This window comes from Pteropus vampyrus, unplaced genomic scaffold, assembly GCF_000151845.1.
Source record: "Pteropus vampyrus isolate Shadow unplaced genomic scaffold, Pvam_2.0 Scaffold140, whole genome shotgun sequence".
NCBI classification, from domain to species: domain Eukaryota; kingdom Metazoa; phylum Chordata; class Mammalia; order Chiroptera; family Pteropodidae; genus Pteropus; species Pteropus vampyrus.
Window position 1 is genome coordinate 5,212,482 of NW_011888921.1, and position 10,850 is coordinate 5,223,331.

At 41.9% G+C, this 10,850-nt stretch overlaps 1 protein-coding gene across 1 annotated transcript in view; it reads right to left on the minus strand.

Moving 5' to 3' along the window:
• MCRS1 (microspherule protein 1) overlaps nt 1-189 on the minus strand; it is a 9,239-nt gene extending 9,050 nt beyond the window's left edge. Inside the window, exon 1 of the mRNA XM_023535456.1 lies at nt 53-189. The gene's annotated coding sequence lies outside the window, so the exon portion shown is untranslated. The remainder of the gene's footprint in view (nt 1-52) is intronic.
• Between the last annotated feature and the right edge of the window lie 10,661 nt (nt 190-10,850).

The following is a 10,850-nucleotide window of genomic DNA, read 5'->3' on the forward strand; positions in this document are numbered from 1 at the left end:
TTTGACCCCCAACTCCGCTCAGAACCCGCAGATGCGAATCGCGAGGTCTCACCATTCCTAGGCTGCCAGCTCCAACAGTTTCTCCGTGGCGACGGCAGCTGCCGCAGGGCCAAAGCCAGCTTCCGTGAGGTACGTCTAGTTCCGGGTCTACGAACTAGAGGCTACACAATCCCTTCCGGTTTGTCCGGAAACGTGGGTAAAGGGGGCGTGGCCATGGCTACGAAGTTGTTATTTTCCTGACAGCCTAAATTAAAGGTTTCCCCTATTGGGACAACATAGGGGAAATCTTTGATTACTGTCAAAGATTACAGTCTCTAGAGAGGTTACCGGGTTGTGGGGAGCGATTAAAGGGAGGGGCGAGACTTGGGTCGGGATAGACTGAGAGGCGAGGCCGTGGGGCGAGGTGGGACGACGCTGGGCGGGGCGGGCTGGAAGGTGGGCCCAGGACGCGGACTGGATTTCGGCTTCCGAATTCGCACAAGGAATAGGAGTCTGAAAGTTACCCAGGACCAGTTATGTATTGTTTGATTCTACCAGAGATCTTAGAGAAACTATGCTATGTCAGGCCTTGTGCTAGGCACGAGACGGGGGGATGAGGCGTACCGGAGGGGCAGGGAGGTGGTTGTCTGTGGAACCGATGGAGGGTCGTGGGCCGTGTTCTTAGAAGGTAGAGGCTCTGGGAAAAGGAGCGGTGCTCAGTTGGTCCCGTCAGCTTAATCCCACCTGGACTGCTGGAGGCATTGTGGGTCCTGGGAGGTAAGAGAGAAGACCAATGGAAGCACTTCCAGGGGGTGGGGGGTGCCCTGGAGGGAATTGGAATAGAAGAACAAGCATACAGGAAAAGTTGGGAATTTGGGGGTGTAAGAGCTGCCCTGGGAAACCAGAAAGACTGTCCTCTAAAAGGGAGTTTCTGTTCGTTTTGTTTCCTCGGAGGGCACAAAAGTGTAGTAGCTCCAACGAAACACTGCAGCTCAGATCCAGTTCCAAAGCTGTCCAGCAGCTAGAGCGGTCCCTTCAATGGTGGTGTCAAGTACATGTCACATAGACATTGGCCAGGGGATTCAAGTGTCAGATAGGAGGTTAGCTCTTCTAGCCCTGATAGTGAGTGTATGGTAGTCTTCTGCTTCAAAAGTTACATAATTTACTAATTTACTAAATTAGTAGTTTACTAATTTACTTTCTTGGGATATTACTTAATGAGTATTAACCAAGTCTATCTCCGCTGACAGATTGTGTTTCCTGATACAAGGTCTGGTGGACTATCTAGATATAGTATAGTAGCTATGCTAGATGAGAGTTATCAGGGAGGTCCCTAAAAAGATGACAACTGAGCTGAAATGTGACAGTTGATAAGGGACCAGTCATGCAAAGAGCTTGGGTAAGAAGACTTAGAGGGGAAAGCGTAGCTCCAAAGCAGAAAAGAGTGGTTAGTTGGAAGAACAAGAAGGAACTCACTGTGAATAGAGCAGGATGATCAAAAAAAAGAAGGGAGGAGATGAGAACAGAGGGGTCATCAAGGGTAGGTCACAGCCCTTGTAGTTCATTGTATGAATTTTGGCTTTTATTCTTAATGCATTGGAAAGCTTGTAAAGGATTACCAGCAAAGGCATTCATCCTGTGATGTTATTTAATTTTTAAAATGAGCCCTCTGGCTGCATGTGGAGATTGGATTATAGGGGTTAAAAGAGAAAATATAGAGATCAGATTAGAGGCTATTAGCAATCTAGGAGAGAGGTAAACCCAGGTGGTTTAGCTGGCTTGTGGTGGCAGTGAAGATGAACAGATACAGTGATTTTGATGTATAGTTTGGAGGTAGAACCACAAAGGCTTGCAGATGAATTGGATATGGGACATAAGGGAAAGAGAAGAATCATGGATGAGACCTAGATTTTTGGCCTGAGAAACTGGGTGGATGCTAGAGACCCCCTTTAGAATATATTCAGAATCTGGTCCTATCACACCAGCTTCTCCACTGTCTCCTGATCCAAGTCCCCTGGATCAATCATCTCTCACCTGGACTATTACAAGAGATTCCTAACTAGTGTCCCAGCTCTCACCTTTACTGCCACGCCTCCAGTTTCTTCACAGTAGTTAGGGTTTTCCTATTAAAATGGAAATCCACTCATGTCAAGCTTCTGTTCAAAATCCTCCATCTTCCTTGGAATAAAAGCTCACAGTCTAGCCCCGTTACCTCTGACCTCATTTCCTGCTCCTCTCATCCTTTAAAAAATTTTAGTCTTCATCCCCTGCACTCTACCTCTTCCCTGCTTTGTTTTCCTCCTTAGCTCTTATCCTCTAATGTAAAGTGTAATTTATTTTTTCTGTTTATTGTCTGTTCCCCAGCAGTAGAATGTAAGCTCTATGGTGGCAGAATTTTTGTCTGTTTTGTTCACTGCTATGGTACGTGCTTAGTAAACATTTGTTGAGCGTGTCAAATTTGTTGAAAAGGAGAAGTCTGTGGGAAGAGCAGGTTTTATGGGGGCAGAAACAAAGAATTTTGTTTAGACAATATTAAGTTTGGGATGCCTGTAAGGTATCTTGATGTAGGTATTAAGTAGAAAGATGGACCACTAGTCCTGTCAAGAGGCCTGGACTGGAGATACACATTAGGGAGTCATCATGAGGAACTGAATGCCAGTTCCTAGGGAGAGTGTAGATAGAGAATGAGGAAGTTCCAAGACCAATGCCTGGGGCACTCTAATATTTAAGATAAGGTAGAGGAGTAGCTAGCAAAGAAACAAAAAGAAGAGTGGATAAAAAGAAAACCTAGCAATGGCACCAATCATCTAGTCTCCAGTTAACCATCCTGGCTCCAGAGTACTCTTTCACAGTCTGGCACTCTGCCTTGGGTAGATTTGGCTTACAATGGAGGGCACTCTTACGGTTTCTTCATGACCTTTGCTCATATGCTTGGCCCTAGGCTCCTCCATCTGGGGGATTAGAACATGGTGGTTAAGAAGACAGGCTCTGGAGTCAAACAGCCTGATTTTTAAACTGCAGCAATTTCACCTACCAGCTTGTACCTTGAGCAAGTTACCTCAGTTTCATCGGTGGGGAAATAATAGTACCTACTTGATAGAATGGTTCTGAGGAGTAAATCACTCATTACTTTCTCAACTGAGTAGTATATAGCAGGTGTTCAAAAAATGGTATCTGTGTACTCTTCTCAGGGCTTGGGTCTCAGCATCTCCTTCCAAGTAGTCTAGGACCTGGACTCTGATAGCACAGCCCTTCCCCACTCCTGTCCACTAGAGTAGGACCAGTTTCTTTCTCACGTAAGGCTATGACATTCTGGCATCTAGTCATAGGACACAGGATCTATTTGCTGTTGGCTGAGCTATAAGTCAAGTTTCATAAAGCTGTTGACCAGTACATTGGATTCACAATGCATTTTAAGTTAACAAAAAACTCTACTTGATATCCGTACACTCTTTTTTTTTCTCTAAGGGAGGAAAACATCTGGAAAAGAAGAGTCTCATACACAAACTGAAACCTGAAATACCAATCCCCAGGGTAGAGAATCAGACCTTATGAAACATGGAACTCCTTTAACATAACAAAATTTGCACATGTCAGTCCAAAAGCTAGAATCACACTTAATAAGGACACCTAAATTATTCCGATTGAAATTAGGTATTCCATAAAGTTAGGATGGCCCCTATGATGATTTCACATTGCTTTGGAAGTGCTAGCCTACTTAATTACGGAAGGGAAAGGAATGAGATGAAAATGAGGAAAGAAGAGGTAAAATTATCATTATGATGTGATAGCTTATCTGAAAAATCCGAGGATTCAACTGAAAAAATAATACAAATAAGACATTTTAGCAAAGTGGGCACAAATTAATATACAAAAAGCCAACGAACAGCAGCCAATTAGAAAGTATAGGGGAATATATCATTTACCATAGCAACAACAAAGTCAACTAACCAAGAGTAATCTTAATATACTAGATCTAGGTGCTCAAAACTAAAATGCTAAATCGTAGGACACAAAAGGAGATTCGAATAAATGGAAAGGAATACTCTAATTTGGGGTAGAAAGACTTGCTATCGTAATGTTGTCGGCTCTCTATAAATCCGTAAATTTAACACTATCTAATACTAATACTACATGACCTGAATATAAAGTTCATATGGGAATTTTTGCATCAGGAGTAGCCATGAACATTCTGAAAAAGAAGGTTAATGAAGGGAATAGCTCTACCAGATATTAAACCATTAAAAGCTACAATAATTAAACTAGTAAAATCAGGAGACGGTGCATGCATAGGCAGTTTGGTCCAGAGTCCAGACAGACCTAAGACATTTAAAATGTTAGTTCTTGATAAAGATGGCATTGTCTATCAGTAGAGAAAAGATGGGTTGTACAGTAAGTGGTATCAAGACAATTGTGTAGCCACCTAAAAAAATATAATATGGTATCTCTAGTCCTTACACTAAAACAAATCCATATGAATCAATTTTGTTTAAATAAATGTAGAAGAGTAAAACCATAAATTTATAATGTCAGTACAGAATGTGTTTTTCAGAATAGCATAAAATTTTCTAAAGCATAAAAAAAATTCTGTCAACATAAAAAATCTATAATTTCTGCAGAGCAAAAATTATTATAAACAAAGACAAACAGCAAACTGGGGGAAATATTTGCAACTCATATCATAGACAAAGGGATTAATTTGCTTTATACATACAAAATCCCTTCAAATCAATAGGAAAAAACTAAAATCCAATAAGAAAATGGATGGTTAATGTAAAAGGAAAGATAAATGGTTCTTAGATATATGAAAAAATCTTCAACCTTGCAAGAAAACTGAAACTATATTTAGATATCATTTTTTACCTATAGATTGGAAAAAAAATTTTAATGTTTGATAATAGACCCCTGGCGTGGTTGTGGGGACATAGGCCCTCTTTATCTGTTACTGATAGAACTGTAAATTGTCGATACTTGTCAAAATTACAAATACATGTAACTTCTGATCCAATATTTGCACACATGCAAAATAAACTATACACAAAGTTATCAACTATAGCATTGTTATAGGAGCAAAAGTTTACAAATGACTCAAACATCTATTACTAGAAGACTAGTTAAATAAATTATGATTCCTCTATACAATGGCATATCATACAGAAAGGCTGAAGAGCTGTCACAAAAATCTTTATAGGCCATGATTAAACTCATAAAGTACCATTAAAGTTTTTAATCAGGGTGAGATCTGGATTTTAGAAAGAACTCTTGGGTCTAGTATGGAGTGTAGATTGAAAGAGTAAAACTAGAGACAGGGTGATCAGTCGGTAGCCTAAATTAGGGTAGTCACCAAGGAGAAGACGTAAGATGTAAACTGGAAAGGGCTTGGCGATAGAGGTAAGGGCACAAGAGAGGAGGCACTAATTGTACCCTGGTTTCTGGCTTTGGCAGTAGATGGAGAGTGATAGTTAATGCATCAAGATAGGGAGCACAAGTAGAGAAGTCGGTTTGGGCGAGAAGGAAAGATGATGAGTTTTATTTGGATGAACTGAGTTGGAGGTGCCAGAAGGCAGTCAGTTGATATGTTCACTTGGGTATTTGGAAATACAATTCTGTGACTCGGGACAGATTAGAACAAGGGATACATTTGGGAATCATCATCATATAGCTTATGTTTGAAATGGTAGGAGAGGATGAAGTCATCTGGGTATATCCTGTGGCATGAGGAGATGAGAGAGTTCAAGCATGAAGTGACCCCTGGAGTACACAGGCAGGAGATGATGAGCTCCAACAGGAGCCAGAGAAGTACATGGGGAACATAGGAGGGAAACCAAGTATCACAGGACGAAAGTCAAGGGAAGGGTATGGTAGAGTTCAGGTGGACTCTTCCTCTCACTTGATTATAATACCCTTAAGGACATAAACTGGGTTTTATTTTTCTTTGTTTTCTCCCTGTCTGCTTCATCCCTACCTTCAACCAAAACAAGGTTTTACACATAATAGATATGTCTGTGAACAGATAAGGTCATGAATGTGTAAATGCAGTCCCCACTATTTATTACTCTGCCTCAAGAGTTGAGTGTGAAAGGAATTGTATCTCAATGTCATCTTTACACAGTCGAGTACTTAACACAATGCACTAAGTACTTGCTAAATGGGTGATGGATGGGTGGGTAGATGATAAGTCCTAGTTTTATTTATTTTTGTAGCCACTCCAGTGCTTTGCATATTCACGTTTATACCCTCACTGCCTAGTACAGACCATAGCACCAGAGTAGGTGCTCAATAAATATTTAAGGACTCAATAAATAATTACTCATTTAATTTGCTCTCAGGAGCCTCCAGAGAGGCCAGTAGCTTTAGCAAACAGTGTTTTGTATGTGCTTCCCACCACCTCTGACAGGCTGCCTTTGCAGGCCAATGACAAACTGTGTTGTGTAAACATGGCTCTACCTAGGGACTGTGAAGTGTGGCTAACAGATGGAATTAGGGCTGTCACGGTGGGTAAGCATTTAATTCAAGAGATATGCCTCTCCAGGCAGAAATAGCCTGGAAGAAGACTCGGAAGCAACAGCAAGGCAGCTCAGCTAAGGAGGGATGGAATTATTTATTCCTTAGAGAAAAGTCTGACTTGGTTTCTACTATGTGCACAGCCCTCTGTGCTGGGGGCAGCTAGCTACAACTGTGAAAACAACTGGGCATCTGCTCTTAAAGAGTTTGAAGTCTGGTGGGGCTGAGGACAGGCCCATCAGTAATCCCAGAACAAAGGCAAGATTGACCAGCACTGGAAGAGATGCATAAACAAAGAATGGAGAGAGTGCTCAGGAGAATGGGGGCCTTAAGGAGGATTAGGTGAGGCTTCATGGTAACGGGGGGCAGTAGAATTTGAGCTCATTCACCAATCTCTCCTGAATGGGATGGGAATTGTAAAAGCTTCCAACTAGTTTTCCTGCTTCCCCCTTGCTTCTGTCTTTACTCATCACTGTAACTAGAGCCATGCTCTTAAAGTGTAGGTCAGCTTATGTCACTTCAAATTTTTTCAAAATTTCTGCAATGGTTCCCATTTCATTTAGATTAAAAATGGCTCCTGATCATTCAGAGTGGGGAAGTCTTTACAGTAGCCTGTAAATGCCTTAAGTAATCTGTCCCCCAATCACTTCTCCAGCATCATTCTCTTCTGCACACTCATCTGGCGGCAGCCACACTGGAGCATGCTGTTCCTTGAATGTGCCAGGCATGCTCTCACCTCACGCTGTTTCCCCATGGCTTGCTTCCTCACCTCTTCTAGTCTTAACTCAGATGTCACCTCACTGAAGCCTGACATGACCTATTTTAATTGTAACCCCTACATTCTGGTACCTTACCCCTCTTTTGAAATTTATGTTTTTCCATGCTATCTTTATTGTCTGTTATTCCTCAATAGAATGTAAGCTCCATGAAAGCACTTTTAAAAATTTTAAAAAAAAACCTATTTTCTTCAATACTGTATCTCTAACACCTAAAATAGTGCCTAGTAACAGTGCCCAGTTGGTATTTGTTGAATGAATGGATGAACAAATATATGAATGAATGAGGACATGATACATGTTTTAGAATGTCTACGGGAAGGGCATTCTGGCGGAGTTCCTGAAAAAATAGTTGCCTGAAAAATCATTTGCAAGAACAGATCTCTGACCTACAGAGCCTAGGACCCTACTGGGGGTGGGTGGTCAAGTGAGGAGGAAGTGGCCCCTAGGCTGAGGGAGAGAAGACTCTGGCCATCAAGAATTGTCTGTGGGATCCAGATGTCTAAAGAATGGGCCAGGAATCCTTTGTCTCTTTCCTCTACCTTTGTCATCCTTGCTCTCCATGCTCAGCTAGGCACTTTCTCGGACGAACCCCACCCAGCTTCAGTTGAGTCTCTGTTTCAGCAGTTTCCATGCTTTTAATTCAGTCCCTCTCCCTGCCCAGGCCATCTGAGGTCCTCAGACAAGCACGTTGCTGCCCCCTTGTGGCTGCTGCAGTAACGGAACTCTTCCAGAAAGGAAGGAGACAGACCTACACAGGGATTCTTAAAATAGGGACTGTGGAAGAAAAAATCTGAATTTTCTTGACCCTGTGGTGACCCTAAATTATGGACACCTACTGCCCTTCACAGACACTGCCACCATTGGCAATTACCATCTCAGCAGATCCCTGACAGGTGTGCCAGCTGGACTTGAGCTTTGGTGGTTCTGGGCTGGTCACCTTTAGGAAAAGAATTTGGGGCAACAGTCAGACCCCAGGACCTACTTTGAGGGGCATTTAGGACAGTTGACTAGTATATCTAGCCTTCACCGACTCTGTCTCCTCCCAACTCACAGCCAATAAATAATCTTCGAGGGGTGATGCAGCCACTAGCCAGCTCGAGGCCTCGTATGTGTTAAGAAGAGAGGTTGTGTGTAACAGGACAGGAAAGGCTGGGCACTGTGGAGAACTGGAGCGCCCATGCCCTGTAGGACACTACTCAGTTCCAGCCAACTATTGGTTTTGCAGGTAACAGAAACCTACCTAAGCTAACATCAGCCCCAAACAAGGGAATGTCCTGGAATGCTGCTGGGTTATCTTGTGGACCTATAAGGCAGGGATACAGCTGGGCCTCAGGAACCATCTGGCTGACAAATGGTTCAGATGAGAAGACTGTTTTGTTACTTATTTCTATGTAATTTTTTTTTCTTTCTGGCTGCTTTCAAGATGTTCTCTTATCTTTGATATCAGCACGTGGACTATGATATGCTTTGTATTTATCCTGTTTGGGATGCTCTGAGCTTCTTGAATCTGTAGTTTATTGTCTTTCATTAATTTGGGAAATTCTCAGTGATTATCTCTTTAAATATTTCTTCTGCCCCAATCTGTCTCTGATATTAAGGTTTTCACTTCTAATGTTTCCATTTTTCCATTTCTTTTTTCTTTTTTTTTTTTTACAATTTCCTGCTGTCTCTCAAATTCTCCATCAGTTCACACATGTTCTCCACCTTTTCCACTAGACTTGATTCTTTAACATGTTAAATGTAGCTATTTCAAAGTCTTCAATAATAATTACATCTTAGTCATGCTCATATTCCCTTTTTGAGATGACTCCTCCATCATGGAGTCATGCTTATCCTTTTCCTGATTTTTTTCTCAATGGCCTCCCCAGTACATGGAACACACCAGATTCCACATGGCTTTCCTCCCCCTGGCTCTTTGGGCTGTTTATAAAAGGTTTTTATTTCTTCCACTTCACCAGTTTCTCCCTGAAGGTTACAGCTGGGGCTAAAATGGACCCTTCTCTCATGTCCCTTTTCACATTAGTGTTGGTTCCTCATCTTGGAGGCCTCTGAGGCCTGGTTCATATAAGCAGAGCTATGGCCAGCCCCCAAATTTGGCTTAAAGGAACACATCAAGAAATATTCCTTCCAATGCTTTGGCTTCCCTGAGTTTTTTTTTTTTTTTTTTTGAGGGTGGAGGCAGTATCTTATTTGACCGAATACATCAGCTTTGCTCTGAAAAAAATAAAATGAGGCTTGTATATAGGATTAAAGAACCTCATTACTAGAAAAACACCATATATATCTATATATCTCCTTGGTTTCCAACCCTCTAGGCTTTACAGCTTGGCCCATTCAGGCCCTATTTGCCTTCAAGGAGTTAAATGGTTGGCAAAGCAGAAGAAGAATCTATCAGATATTCTGCTTGCTTGCCAGAGAGCGTGCTAGAGGATATCCAAAAAGTCAAAGTCCTCCACCACCTGGTTTAGCCACCAGATACCTGAAGCACAGTGCCAAGAACATATGAAACATTTAAAAATGTTACTGGTGTCAAAATACAAAAAATGTAAAAAATATGTATGTATAATTGCATGTTTATAAAACATGTTGTCAGTTTCATTACACTGTCAAATTTAATATTCAAAATATTCCCATTACATTTACAAAACTTGTTAGATTTCATCTCTATGCATGATAATTGCTGAAAAGTCAGCCAAAACTACACATTAAAAAAACTTACTCATAGCCAGTTAATTTCCAAAGCAAAGTTAAAAATCCTTTCAAATTATTTAAAGCAATAAATTTAGTATGAGGTCATTTTAGGATGTTGGGTACAATTGGTGTGAGGCCTCCAAAAAAGAATAAGCCTGGGACCTGAAAAGCTACAAAAGGCCCTTCACTGCCACAGCTGTCCTATGTGTGACCTGCATCTGGAATGCCTCTCATCTCCCTCCCCCTCACCAGGCTTCCTTGCCTTAAGCTATGGCTCAGAAATCAAACCCTGCTCCAACATCATCCAAGAGACAGCTGTTCACATCCCACATCCTTTTTTTCCTTCCAGACTCTCAACCTTAAGCTGGAAGCAAAGATGGGAGCCATTCCTGAGAAAAAGAATCACTGGATTGTGGGTTCTCTGAGGACAGGGCCATTTCCTAGTAATGTTTTACTGTGCCTGGTCCATGGGCCAGGTTCTTGCTGGGTGAGTGGAGAAGGATGGGAGGGCGGAGGCTGAGTGAGACAAGAGGCAGATGGCTGTGTGTGAGGGAGAGTAAGGGTGGGACAGTGCTCGTTAGCCAAATGAACTAACAAAAACAGTCTTAACTGAACAGACAGACAGTTGCCAGAGATGGCCTTCTTAGCCCACTCCATCTAGATTTGGAACCTCCATGTCTCCATTACTGCCACTTTTGCCATCACTCCACAGAGACTTACTCACCTTTGCCTCCTACCTAGTGACACGTGGCTCTGACTTGTACTTGACATCCCCTTTTGTTTTTATTTTCTGTGCTTTCATGCTTCATCAGTATTGCAGTTACTTATTTGCTCATGTCTTTGATTAACTGAAGAATTACTGACCCCTACTATGTGCCAGGCACTAATCATGGCCGT